Here is a 15,131-nt window from a genome sequence, read left to right on the forward strand (position 1 = left end):
GGGGGCTGCCCTCCCCCATCAAGCGCCTCCGGGCGCGGAAAATGCGGCAAAGGAGTCTGGGGGCTGTAATCTCCCTCCACACTGCGGCCGCAAGCTGGACTACTGCGGCGGCGGGAGGGAGACAGAAGGAGCCAGCAGGAAGAAGCAATCCGGTAAGGGTCAGTTAGGGAGTGTTTTCCAACCCAGCACGAGTGTTCTGGCAGCGCCCGCTCCACCGGGGTTGCCCTCCCCTATCAAGCACCTCCGGTCGCGGAAAATGCGGCAAAGGCGTCTGGGGGATGTAGTCTCCCTCCAACACGGCGGCCGCAAGCTGGACTGGTCAGATTTTAAATCATAGTTCTGAAAATGGCACTTTTGGAGAGTTTATATATTCTTGTCCTTACCATTTGATGCACACAGCTTGTTTCCTGGGTCACATGACTGACTGTAGTGGGCAGTTGGCCTTTGTGTATTCCTCCCAGAGAACCACACAATAGTGGAACTGAATGTTAGCAGAATGGGCCATCCAGGCAGGATGGAGGGCAGGGCTGTGCACATTGCTACTTACACTTCAAAGCAGTTGTCTCAGCCCACACACAAAAAAGGTCATTACAGGCTTGTGTGCCCCTAGACATATTAGAACCAGGGCAAGGAGGCAGAAAATTCCAGCTACATCTGTAGTAGGAAACTCCAGAAGATTTTCCTCTTCCCTGCTGGCACCAGGCATATAATGAGTATCCTTAAACGATCCCTCAAACCCACTCTTCAGTTCACTTTTCGAACTACAAAGGATTTTCAAAGAACTGTCCTGCTGTCTGTGGCCACCTGTGTAATTCAGAGGACTATACTGCTGCCTGAAGCCTGTTATGTTCCCTTAGAGGATGGCCCTGCTGCTCGAGACCTGCTTTTCTGCTTGAACCCAGGACTTCAAGAGTGAATTCAAGGGCTAGTTGGCTAGCCTTCTGATCAGTTCCTCAGGGACAGAAAAGGCTCAGGCCATCTTGAACCCGTACCTGGACAGAGCCTGTGTCAGTCCTGATCCTCCAAGTGGTGCTCTAAGAGTCCTGGGCCTTTGGAAATGGTGCTAAAGGTGCCCTGGTAACTAAAATACAAACCCACCATGAGTTTTCCAGTCCATCTGACCACCAAACTCATAATTGGCCACTAAATCCAAAGGTGGAAATGTTGAACTGGCAGAAGTGTGAAAAAAATCAGTTCAATGCGAGGGCTTGTATTAGAATTTCTCCTGCTTTGAGCTTTTACGCCCCAAACCATCAGATTTAGTGGGTCCTCATTCAGTGGTTATCCAGCTGCAAAAGGACTTTGACTGACATAGTCTTCAACCTTGCAATACTGGAGGATTGTGACATTCATAAAAAAGACTGAGGGGCCGATTACGAGTTTGGTGGTTCAATGGAACTTGTCTTGCTTTGGACTTGTGTTCTTCTGTGAATCCATGCCACAATTTGAAAGCAAAACTTTTTGGGCCCTGGGTGGGGTCCCTGAGGGACCCCACATTGAAGGATAGAGGGTCATGGTATTCGTATACATCCCCCTTATGTCTTTTATTTGCATTTTTCTTATGACTGTGGACCAAGTCCTAAGATGCCTTCAACCACTTCCTTGAGGTAGTGGTTGCCAATCAGATCTCAGTTTGAGATCCGTCGGCTCCATGGATTCTCTGTGGTGTGATATATACAGATATTTTATCTTAATTTCTCCAAAAGTACTGAACGGATTTATACCAAACACAATAAGCGCTCTTTCTGGAACATGATTAAGCTTTCTACAACATTTGGTGTATATCTAGTCAGTGGTTTGGGCGGTAGTGGTGTCTAAAGTTCTAAAGACTGGAAAATTGGGGTTTGAGAACCCCCCTTTCTTTGTGCAAACCAGTCAAAAAGTAGTACTTTTTCATTATGCTTCATGGCTTTACTAAGAAAACACACCCCTAAATATAACTAACAATGGCAACTGCTACAGGGTAATTATGTTGTTGGAGAGTCAGCAAATGGGGCTAAAGTTAATAGCAACACAAAACATACATTTACTAAGGATACACATTACTAAATATAACTAACAATTGCAATTGCTACTGGGTAATATATATATATTTATTTTGAAAGATTACCTCTCATTTAATTTAATTCAATTTGACCTTATAATTGAAGAATACACTTTTGCTTCTTTTGGGTCCTTTTTCTTTTGTTTTCATTCACATTTGCACAAAACTTTCACCTGGTTCATTGAGTCAGTGGTTTTACATGTTTGGGTAACGTATGTTTATACAATCTATACGTCAAAGGACATTGATGATTAATAATGACGAATTGACAGCAGAGATTTGTTGAAAGGTACAGCAGTATTATTTGGGACTTAATTTGACTTTGGATAACCAAGCCACTAGGCATGTCATGATAATATGGCATTATGTTATTGTGTAATATTTCTTATTTTTGATTTCCTTTTAACAAAGATTTTGAGGTGCATTAGCTGTGAATAAGGAGAATTCTCAGCCACTTGGCTGCATGCAATGTACTTACTTAGAAAAGTAGCTGGATGATGTGATTAATTACTCTTATAAGTTATAATCATACATTTTTCTACAAAATGAATTGTTTTCCTCAGAATTACATGTTGCCTTTTTGTAAAAATGTATGAATGTGAAAAGCCATGTATTAGACCTGGCACCATTGGCGTGGATCTCCCTTCCATTTTTGCTTTTGCTGTCTATGTTTTTGCTGTGTGTTAGACTCCGTTTTGCTGGTCTTTTGAGCGCTTTGCCACTGCTGTTCAGTACTAAAGTGCAAGTGCTCCATTTGTAAATTGTTGTTGTGGATTAGTGATCCATAGTGGGCATATTTGATTTACTTGTCAGACCCTCGTATAGTGCACGGTGCGTGCCCAGGGCCTGTAAATCAAATGCTGCTAGTGGGCTGCAACACAGATTGTGCTACCCACATAAGCCGCCTGTAAAATGTAACTCAGGCCTGCCATTGCAGAGCCTGTGTGCAGTCTGGGACTGCCATGTCGATTTGGCAAGTGCACAAACTTGCCAGCCCCTAAACATGCCCTGGTATGTGTGGCATGCCCTGATAATGAATTGCTGCCAATTTTGTTTTTCACTATTACAGGGCTACTACCTGTTCTCAGAGTACGGAATGGGGAGTTTGTTTATAACATCTTATAAACATAACTGGCCCAAGGAAAAATTTAGTTTAGTATGCCTGAAATCAGAATGTTAAAGTGCATCTTTTAGTGAGGGTGACTTTTTCATTCTGTGTTTGAAAATACCATTTTTAGAAAGTATGTATTTTCTTGCCTAACCATCCAGTGTGCCTCTGCTAGGTTTGTGTATTGCATGTCTAGCTTTTGGATGACAGGGGCTGGACAGGGGATGTGGCTCCAGAAGTCTGATGAGTCAGGGCTGGGCTGAATGGACCTAGGCAGCATTTAGAGCAGGGGGAGGCGATTTTCTTTTCACCTGAATGGATCTGGTCTGCCCTCAACAATGCTGTCTCCTCCTCCTGCCAGGAAGCTACACCAGTGAGGACAGAACTGGTTTTGGCCAGGTACAGACACTCTTTACCTTCAGATAACAAATTATTTTGGTGTATAAAGAGAGGGGCACAGATCCCAGACCTTCAGATCACTTCTGCGAATCAAGAGAAACCTTTTGCTAAGGAGAAGAGCCAGAGAAGCTGAGGAAAAATACTGCCCCATGCTGGTTGCAGTCTGGGGTTGGCAGGGACACAAAGACTTCATGTCTTCTGTCTCTCTGCATCTGGAACTGCTGTTTCCGCTGCTACAGAAGGAAATTACAACGCTAACGCCGGCAAGCATAGCTGTAACCTGCATTGAAGCCGTGGGCACCACTCGTGAAGAGCATGACGCACTGCCTGACTTGCGCATATGCCTGATGCATGCTGATGCCACGCCACTTCGACTCCAACACCGGTGCTTCATCAAAACGGAGCCGATTCTTGACGTGGGTGACTCCAGAATCCATCAACACCGCACCGTTGTAAGGAACAGACATCTCGCTTCGGCTGCGCCGCAGTATGGAACAGAGGCTTCACCTCCCCTGGGGTGGAAAGGAACAGACGCCGCTCGATGCCGACGAAGCATCTCCTGCCAGACGCCATGCAACATCTTTATTTTCATTATTTCCAAGGTACTGTTCTTTGTGGGTCTGTTTAACTCCGCACCTGACGCCGCACACCTTGTGGGCAGCACTGTACTTTGGAGTTTCTATCTGTCACAACGTCGTGATAACTCCATGGGGAGTTATTTGTTGCTAGAGACTTAAAATAAGAGAATAACTTATTTTTGTGGATCTTTTGATAACTGTATTGTAGATTTTTGTCGTCTGGTCTTATTTTGGTTTAGATAAAGATTACTTATTTTTCTAAACTGGTGTAGTGTCCATATGTAGTGTTTTCACTGTATTACTGTATGTTTTCACAAATGCTTTACACACTGCCTCTGAGATAAGCCTGTCTGCCAGTGCCAAGCTACCAAGGGGGTGAGCAGGGTTTATTTTAGAAGTGTATCCCCCTTACCCTTACTAGAAGCAAGGGCCCCTATTTGGACAAAGGTACCTACCTCTGCTAACTAGTGACCCCCATTGCTAACACTGGTTGTTAGCGGTGAGGATATGGACTTGCATTTGTGACTCACATACAGTGATTGATGTACACTACTGGTATAGTGCAGACACATTCGCAACTACATACATTTGGTAGAGTTTTGCCTGGGACAACTTTTTTTCTTGCATCTGTAGAACTGCCAATTTTCACCATGAATAAACCAGCATCCATTGCATCTGAAGATATGGAATTTGAAGAGGAGAGGTTTTATACCTACACTGTACCACAACTTAAAACCATCAGCCAAAAATGTTAAATCTCCATGAGAGGCCTCACCAGAAAGGAGGAGTTCCAAAACGGGCTTGGTTGGCAGCAAGGAATGCCAGTGGGCAGACCGAGGAGCCTATGTTGGAGGGGGAGAATTTAGAAGGGCTGCAGGATGGACTAGTGGGCCTGACAGAAGGGGGGTGCCTCACAGGGAAGGCAGCAGTGTGTCTCAAGAAGGCCTGTCTCCAGAAGAGCTGGAGGACAGGGAGAAAAACAGGATACATGAGTTGGAGCTCATGAAGCTCACGCTGGGGAAGGAGGATAAGGAGTTAGCATTTCAGAGAGAGGAATTATCCCTGGAGGAGAAAAAGATGCTCTTAGAGCATGAGAGAGGGTTGAGTGAGTTGGATCTGAAAGCAAAGAGTTTAGAGATCAGTCCCTCTGGTGGCAGCACACCATCAGTGCCTGGGGAAGGAAAGGTATACATTCCAAAGGATGTTATTAAGGATTTCACAAAGCAGGAAGACATTGGTCAGTGGTTCAATTCTTAAGAAGTATCAATGAAGTCCTACCGATTCCCTGAGAGAGATTGGGGAGCAGGGTTGTAGGGCAGCTTTATCAGCGAAGGAAGGGAGACATTGCTAGTATTGCCTACTGAGGATCAGATGTCTTATGCCCCCCTGAAGGAAGCCTTAGTAAGGAGGTATGGGTTGACTCCAGAGCAATACAGACAGAAGTTTAGGAACTGTAAGCAGCTGGAGTCAAGCACTTGGGTTGAGTATGTGTCCTACTTTTGCAGAGCATTGGATGGTTGAGTGAAGGGTAGCCAGGTGAATGACTTACAGGGGCTCTATGATTTGGTTGCATGGGAGCACTTGTCTAGTAAGTGATTTCCAGAGCTACGCCAGCATTTGATTGATAGTAAGGTGACTGCCCCCAGGAAGCTTGCTGTGGAGGCGGACCGCTGGGTCAGTACCAGGGTCCGCAAAGGTTATGTGGGAGACTCTGCCAAACGTGGGAAGGGTACCCAGCAGAAGAGTGGGGGGGACAAGGGTAAAGAGAAGGAATTCCAAAAAGGGCCCCAAAGAAATCCCCAAGGGAACCAAGGTAAAGGTTCTCAGCCTCCACCTGAAAAGAAACCACCAGGTCTCGACAGGTAAACCTGTTCAAAGAGGTCCCAAGACATGTTTTGGTTGTGGTCAGGTGGGCCACTTCCAATGGGATCCTAAGTGTCCCAAAAACGTTACGACCGTACCCACTGGTGCACCGACCCGGCAGATGGCTAATGTAGCCTTGGGGGACGAGTCAGGTGCCTAATGTGGGTGGGGTCCCACAGAGATGTCCCTGGTCTCTATAGGAGAGGAGACAGTGAGATGGTCCCAAGAGCTCATCTGCTTGATAACACTATAAAGTCAGTAGCGGTCGGCAGTAGGAGTTACTGCAGGGCGGTGACGTGGGCAGGGGGATGGGCACGGTGTGGGGTAGTAATGTTTGGATTACGGAGTTTTACAGGTAAGTAAACATTTAAATAAATAAAACGAATTTTGTTGCGTGCACTGCATCACCAAATGTGATGCAGTGCGCCCAACGAAATTCGTTTTATTTATTTAAATGTTTACTTACCTGTAAAACTCCGTAATCCATACATTACTACCCCCACCCTGCCCACGTCACCACCCTGCAGTAACTCCTACTGCCGACCGCTACTGTATAAAGTACAGGCAGTAGGTGACCATCAATGGACATAGTGTGGCGGCTCTGAGAGACACCTGAGCCAGTGTGACAGTTGTCAGTTGTCGGCTGGTGTCTGAGGAGCAGGTGGTCTCCAACGCATTCTACCCAGTAGTTGCTGCTGACAATTCACCCTTCAGAGTGCCTGTGCAAAGTGGCACAGGTTCTCTTTGAGTGGGGGGGTCTCAGGAACCTTGAAAGTAGCTAAGAGGCCTGCCATGCCTGTTGACTGTCTGCTAAGCAATGATTTGGAGAGCTCATCTTGGGAAAAGATGGAGTGGAGATCTCATTTAGAGATTTTGAGTCTGCCTGAGTGGTCCTCTGTGACCTCTCTGTCAATTTCAGCGGTAAGGGCATTCGAGAGGATCTGGAGCCTGAAAGAGTGGCCCAGAACCTGCAGGAAAGAGAAGAGGCAGGGGCATGGGAAACCTGCCCCGAAGTGTCCACAGTCCAGGAGAAGGCAGCCCTTGAGGAGGATGCCCTGGAGCCTACAGGGGAATAGGTGGCTGAACTTGGGGACCTGCCTGAGCGGACCCATTGGCAGCAAGAAGGAGGCCTCTCTAGGGAGGAATTCTGCCAGGAGCAGCAGAAGTGCCCTTCTCTTGTTGGTTTGCAGCAGCAGGCTGCAAACCAGGCAGCAGGTGATCAGTCTAGATCACATTGGATATACTGGGAGAATGGTCTCCTGTTTAGAAAATGTAGGACTTGGCCTTTTTGGCTAAAGTTCCCTAAACTTTTTGCTTTCCCCCTTGGATGTTTTCCTGACATAGAGTTGCCAATTTAGATGAATGGGTACTTTGCCACTGCTGATCATTGTCAAAGTATAACTGTTCCCTCTGTAAAGTGTAATGGTAATTGGTTGGCCATGATTGGTATGTTTGCCTTACTAGTAAAGTACCTAGTGATGTGCACTGTGTGTGCCAGGGCTAGTAATGCAAAGGGGCATGGAGTAGGGAACTCAGGCCTGCAGTGTAGGGCCTGCGCACAGTTTGCTAAGTTAGCATGTTATCCTGACAAGTGCAACTATTTGTCAGGCTTTACTTTCCCTTTTGTGTACACATTGGGCACCCCTGTGGTAGGTCCCGGGTAATCCCTGAGTAGGGTGCCGTTTAGGTAAAAGGCAAGACATATACTAAGGTGTGTGTTATGTCCTGACATTGAAAATCACTCCATTTCGTTTTTCACTGCTGAAAGGCCATCCAGCCCATAGGACAGAATGGGAGAGGCTGGGTGTTGTCTTTGTTAGCCTAGTTTCCTGTACGTTTAAAATGGAGAGGTGAAGGTTAGTATGTATGAACTCACAGTGTCATAACACATCTTTCTGTGAAGGTGGTTTTGTCACTGTGTGTTCAGAAACCACTCTTTTAGAAAGTGGCTGAGTTTTGTGCATTTCTGTGTGTCTGTTGAAATGTGGAATGACTGTCTGGATCTGGAAGGTGAGAGGAGCAGGGAGAGGTCTTGACTCAGGGAGAGGTGGCTTTGGCTCCAGGCTGGCCTGGATCTGGAGAGTAGGGGAGGAGAAGCCTGGGAGGTGAAAAGGCCTGGGCTGGTGCTATAAACGAGAGGGCGTAAGATGCTGTGGCAAATCTGCGGAGAGAATGATGCGGATCGGGAACCAGGCAGCATAAAACATCGATGGGCAGACTGAACCAGGAATCGAGACCGGTGAATGCTGCCAACGAAGGAGCAGCAGAGATACAGCTTCGGAGAGAAAATAGAGAGAAGTTCGCCATCGGGCTGAGAACTCGAAGTGAAGGGCTGTGGCGCCCGAGGCCCGTGGAGGAGGTGACTGTGTCTCTGTTCTGTACCCGCTGGAGACAACATTCGATAAGAGGGGACCGGAGCTCACACTGCATCTGCTGGCGGCGAGGTCCGGTTTCATGGTGAGGATCACCACAGAGGCCCCGGCGAGCAGTGGTGGGACCCCAAGCCTAGACCAAGATGTGGCATCCAATTTTCGGGCAGGGGACAAGGGCAGCCTGACTGGTACTCTGCCTAGCCCCCTGTCCTTTGTGCCCTTGACTAAGCACTCCTTCTCCCATTGTTGGGGAAAGATCCAATATTTATACTCTGGAGTCTCAGCAAACCCCCTGAGAGAGTCCACTGCGCCAAGGGAGCCACTCACAGCTGAGGTATGATATGGCATCCTTTGCCAAAGCACTCCCTCTCCCCTTTTTGGGGAAGGATCCAGTATGTAGACCTTGGAGTCTCAGAGACCCCTCTGAGAGAGTCCACTGCATAAAGGGAGCCTCTCGGAACAGAGATAGGGAAGTGATACCACTTCCCTTGGGATCACAGCTTACTGGGCTTTGGACGTTGCTTTGACTAGTCTACCGGTTTGTGTCCCCGTCGCCCTTCCCCTCCTCTCTCCATACAGTGTCTCTCACCCTCCCCTCCTCTTTCCCGCCTTTCATTATCTGTCTACTTCCCCTGCTCCTACCCCCTCCCCTGAATCTCTCCCCGTGCCTGCTTTTCCCCTTACATATTTGAGCTTATTGTTTTATCTCCACCTTACAAGTAACTATGTTGCCATGCTCTAATAACTGTGTAACCTTTGTAACGATGTAACCTGTAACTATGATCTGATACTCATGTAAAGCGCTCTGATACCTCCAGGTCTAGCCAACGCTACATAAAACCTTTCAAATAAATACATAAAAGGAGGCACTGGAAGGGAGACACCCAGAACTGATTTAGTAAGGGTTCAGGGACTCCTGAGCACAAACGAACTTCAAAGACATAAAGGGATATAACTATGAGAGCTGAAACCCCTGAACGTTGGAATGAAACAGAAGTGGATTGATACTGAAAAGGCTTGGACCCATTCTGTGGTCAAGAGGAAACTCTGCAAAAGAAGGAGCAACTGAAGAGACTGCTGTGGAAAGACCAATCCTTGCTTCGTGATCTGGGGCTGGTCTGCAGTTTGCTGTTCTAACCAAGAGAGAGGCTGTTGAGATTGTGCATGGAGGCGCTGGGTCCCCATCCTTGAAGAAGACTGTGCTTTGTGCTGTGTCTTGTTACCCCAAGTTCCCGCGGTGAGCTGGCTCCTTGTTTGGAAACAAAGGAACATTAAAGTTTCCGGAGAAGTCCCAAGCAACGAGGTGTGTGCCTGCTTTTGCAGCTTGAGACCATCAGAAGTTGTGCCTTGTGATGGTGAGCACGCAGGATTAAGCGGAGTCTCTAACACGCAGAGTGTGTGTCATAGTGCAGGTCAAGGCTTTGGTGAGAAGCGCCTGGTTGTTGTGTGCACGGGGAGACAAGGTGAGAGTCAGACACGCAGAGTGCGTGTCGTGGTGCAGGCCAATTATTAAGAAAAACAAAGGTCCAGAGCTTAAAAGGAATATAAAACAAATGCTATATAGACCACAATAGGCTGCTCTATATTTTTTTCTTGCCCAGTCGAACAGGGAATTTAATATTGAAGAATCCAAGTGTTTAGCAGTTTAAATACATTTAGCAACAAACAATTTTTTGCAGTAAGGCACAGTCCTGCACCGTACTGGAGAAATAGGAATACAGAGGAAGGAAATCAAAAGGAAAGGTTCTTCAGGCAAAAGAAGTGAGCGAACTGGGCACTGTTTACAATCAAAATTAACAGTATTTCCCAGAGTAGCACATACAGACAATAATATACAGTGGTAACCAGTATGTTTACTAGAAGGAGTCGACGTTTCGATCCCGTGCTCAAATTAAAATGGGATCATCTTCAGGACTTAACAATATATTTGCCTGGTTATACAGTATATACGCCTTTTAGGAAGGAAAACAGGGAAAAAGAACAAAAGGGATTGCAGTTTTAGTTTTGAGACGTCAGCTGAGCCGCGGTGTTCAACAATCGGATTCGCAGTGATGAGGTGCCAGCAAGGGCGTGCTGTTTATTTAAAAATTAGGGTTGGGGGGGAAAAAATGTTTGGTGCACTTATCACTCCCGTGGTAGGGTGGGGGAGTGGGTAGTTATTAGCCGGGGCCTCCGTGATAGTGAGGAGGGAGCCAGCGTGACCAATTGCTGGATATGTCATTGGTAGAGTGAAGCCCGTAGGCATTAGAGTAGCATGGAGCACTCTGCGTGGCATGTCAATTCCGTTTCGGATACTGGATCGCGGAGAGAGTATTTTCAACTGACTGTGGGAACTTGGCAGTAACGGCGAACATGCAGTGAATGCAGGAGCAGCGGGTGAAAATATACCTCTTGAAGGGTGGAAAGAGGCATAAGGGCGTGCGTGAACACAATGTGTTGTCTGGGAGGGGATGAAGATCTCATGCGGCAGTTATCCTTGGAAGCAGAGCGTATAATAACGCTAGTTGCGCTGTAAAGGGAGGGAAGGTTAACGCTATTGAATTTGGTCAAAAAGTGACAAGTAAGGTGACTAAACTGAGAATATCATACCCAAGGTCACAAGGAACTGACTCTGGGAGGGAATGGAGATCACATGCGGCAGTCCTCCTTGGAAGCAGAGCGTGTAATAACGCTAGTTGCGCAGTAAAGGGAGGGAGGGTTAACGCTATTGAATTTGGTCATGAAGTGACAGGTGAGGTGACTAAAAATTGAAAATATCATACCCAAGGATACAAGGAACTGTCTCTATGTTCAGCACCGAAATTGGGTGCTGGCAGGAATACCTTGTTGTTAAGTTCCGGTCGCATAAATCACAACGATCCGCTGAGGAAAAAGGCAGCGTTTATTGAATAAATGGCCTGTAAAGTGGGGGGCGGCAGCAGGCCTAAGGGCAGCTGACTTACCAGTTTTGGAACAATGTCTCGATGGCCGCGTAGGGTTGCGCTGAGGGTTCCGCGCTGATAGAGGAGCCTAAGCTTGTCGGCAGCCATTACTTAAACCCGCATCGTCATGTGATCCCATCACGTGACAGTAGCACGAGACCTGTGTACTCGGGGCCTACAGAAAATGAGGCGGCAATCTTAGAGCGGTAGGGGGGATTCATCATTGAAGGGTGTTCCTCGTGGGTGAGAGGGGGAGGATGGACTTGAGAGCTTGAAATTGGTGATTATTTAAAACCTTTTTGGCGCGAGTGAGTGTTGTGACTTACAGCGTTAGCTAAGTATTAGGTACATTGGAGTGGTGACGAATCACAATGTTGTGTTAGTTAGTGAGGATAAAAATCGGCGCAGTGAATTGGTACAAGAGTGACTACGTACAGTATGACATGGTACATTTAAGGAACTTGCAACATTGTAACAAGGTACATCAAAGCATTGCATTGCAAAATAGGAGACAGGGCCATCTCCCTTCAAGTTAATCAAAAAGTTCAAAAGTGTGTCTATGGCTGGTCAAATTGCCATGTTGGTCTGAATTTGACGGGAAACAAGGTAGTTCACAGTTATGTCCTATAGAAGTGTCGTCCAGTCCTCACTTCTATTTAATCCGGTCTGGATGGTGTTGAACTGGATTTTAGTCTTAAGTTCTTAACGGTTCAGCAGTTGAGCAAGGTTGCCCCCTCATTGTGGCAATTTGACGGTTTTGAGGATTGTCCACTTGATGTCATACGCCGTGTGACTTAGTTCTGAAAAGTGCTCTACCAATGGCGCATTAGGAGTGCCACACCTGATGCGACTCCTGTGTTGGCAGATGCGAGTCTTTGCTTTTTGGATGGTTTGGCCCACATACATTTTCGGCCAAGGGCAGAGTATAGCATAGATGACATTGCAAGTATTACAATTAGTTAAGGCTTTCATTTCAACAGTAATGCCATTATGGCAGAAATTACGTGCCTCAATTGTGAAATCATAAACGTTACAGCAACCACATTTCACATGACCTACCAGGGGTGGTAATTCCCAGTTGGATTCAAGTGTTGTTTTAGGTGTGGGGGCCTGTAGGGCTGCTCTAATCAAGTGATCTCTCAAATTCGTATTCTTGCGGAAGGCGAACAAGGGTCTTTCTAGGTTAATTGGACCTGCATTTACTGTTGGCCAATGCTTTAGAATCGATTTTCTGATTTTGTTTGAGACAGGGGAAAAGGTTGTTACACAGGCTATCCTCTCAGTCTTGTCGCGTGTTTTTGGTGTAAGTAGAACCTCGCGCGGGCAATACCAAGCCCTCTTGGATGCAGTTTTGACCAACCGTCTTGGGTAGCCACGGGTTTTAAGTTTGTTCGCAAGGATATTGGCTTCCCTAAAATAATCTGTTTTTGAAGAGCAATTGCGCCTTATCCTCAAGAATTCAGAGTAGGGCAATGAGTCTTTCAACGCCCTGGGGTGGTTGCTATTATAGCTTAGAAGGGTATTGCGTTCTGTAGGCTTTCTGTAGAGGCGTGTTAACAGCTCGCGTTCATCGTGAAAGATAGTTAGATCCAGGAACACAATTTGTGTTTTGTCATGGGCTAGAGTGAAGGTAAGGTCGGCGCAATTGTTATTTAGGCAGTGGAGGAACAAGTTAAGTGTGGCAATGTCTAGCTTCCAGATCAAAAAAATTTCGTCTATATAGCGACGCCAGAGTACTATTCCCGGTAGGAATGGGTTCCCATCCGTCAGGATTGATCCGGTTTCTAGCACATCCATAAAAAGAATAGCCAGATTGGGGGCAAAAGTGGCCCCCATGGAAGTACCCTTTATTTGCTGGTAAAATGCATTGTCAAATGTGAAAAAGTTTCTGGAGAGACATATTTCAAGCAATATCCTGGAGTACAATACCACCTCCTTTGTCTGCACTCTTTATTATGAGCGATGTATTGCTCTTCAGTGTGTTTATAGCATCCTTCTCTTGCCGGGAGATGTTGTATGGGATGTACAACTTTTTCTTCTCTAAATCATTCAGATCTTTTTGAACTAGCTTTTCAAATGTTATGATCTCAGATGGGATCATACTGGCAGTGGGGAGGAATGTAGATGGTGGATGGAAAGGTGTGTTTGAGGTAAGGGAAGGTGAGGGATGTAGTTGAAAGAAGGCTTTCAACCGGATCAATCTAAAGAATCTCAATAGTTCTGTCTGTAATTCCATGAAGTTGGGACGCACAGTGGGCACAAAGGATAAGCCTTTTTTCAGAAGTTCTAATTCTGTGTCCTGTAATGTGTGCTTGGATAAGTTAAAGATCGGTATCATTTCAGGTGGGGAGGGGTGGGAAGAAGGCAAAGAAGGGTCAGTTCTTGCATCAACTTCTACCACTGGTAGAAGTTGTTCCTGGTTTTGGGTTCGCCTGGAGCATTGAACCATCGTTGTGGTTTCTTTACTCGTCCTCTTTGGGGGGTGTTCGGTTGGCCTCTGGATAAAAAATTTGACTGGGCACCTCCACCTCGTCGAGGGTTACTTCCACTTTCCCCTGGGTCTGAACTGTCAGACGAGTCCTCAGAGGTGTCTGAGAAACCAACTAAATTCTGACGTTTGTTATATCGACCCCAAGGTCTACTATTCGGGTTGAAGTGTGGCCTGTTGGTATAAAAGTCTTTGTGTAAATAGGGGTAGGTATTTTCAATATTATAGTTCTTGATGTCTTTCTTGATTTTATTTTATTTCTTATTTTGTTCAATCCGGTGGAAGTCTGCCACAGTCTTTTCAACTTGGTCGAGTAACTTTTTGCACTCTGTAGTCGGATCTGACTCGTTAATCTGCTTTAGTATGTCGCTTATTTCTATTTCCAGGGATTTAAGTGTTTCTGTGGCTATGTCTATGCCAAGTGCGAGCCAGTGCCTAGAGCACGTCGTCCTGATGTAACTGAAATTGGATATGTACTTTGGGTTGTCCGTAAAAATGGTGCAGGCCAAGTCGTTGGTGAGGAGTGCCTGGTCAATGTGTGCACCGAACAAGGAAGTGAGTCTTGGACACGCAGAGTGTGCGTCGTGATGCAGCCAGGGCATTGGTGAAGAGCGCCTGGTCATCGTGTGCACCTGGAGAAGAGGTGAGACTTGAACGTGCCGGGTGCGTGTTATGGTGCATCCAAGGCGTTGGTGAAGAGCGCCTGGACGTGGCGTGCCCTGAGTAAAGAAGTGAGTCTCAGACGCGCAGGGTGCGTGTCGTGGTGCAGCAGGGCATTGGGGAAGAGCGCCTGGTCATTGTGTGCACCGGGAGAAGAGGTGAGAATCAGACTCTCAGGGTGCGTGTGGTGGTGCAGCCAAGGCGTTGGTGAAGAGCGCCTGTTTGTGGCGTGCACTGAGTAAAGAAGTGAGTCTTGGACATGCAGAGTGTGTGTCATGGTGCAAGCCAGGGCGTTGGTGAAGAGCGCCTGGTCATCATGTGCACCGGTAGAAGAGGTGAGACTCAGACATTCAGGGTGATTGTCGAGGTGCAAGTAGGGGCGTTGGTGAAGAGCGCCGGGTCATCGTGAGCACCAGAGAAGAGGCGAGTCTCAGACACGCAGAGTGCGCGTCATGATGCAACCAGAGGTGCTGGTGAGGAGTGCCTGTGTAGTGTGTGCACCGAATTCAAAGTAAGTCTCCACAGTGCTGAGGGCGGGTCACGGTGTTCACTGAGACCGCCGGAAGGAGGGTCAGGTCATTGGGCACTCAGAGTGAAACAGCAGCGGCCCGGAACAGCAGCCCTGGAGGAGCTGGGCCACCGGTCTGAGCTCACTGTACCCATTGACGGGGTTCTGGATCAAGGCCCAAGTCGCTGAA

Source organism: Lissotriton helveticus, chromosome 9 (assembly GCF_964261635.1).
Source record: "Lissotriton helveticus chromosome 9, aLisHel1.1, whole genome shotgun sequence".
Taxonomy (NCBI): domain Eukaryota; kingdom Metazoa; phylum Chordata; class Amphibia; order Caudata; family Salamandridae; genus Lissotriton; species Lissotriton helveticus.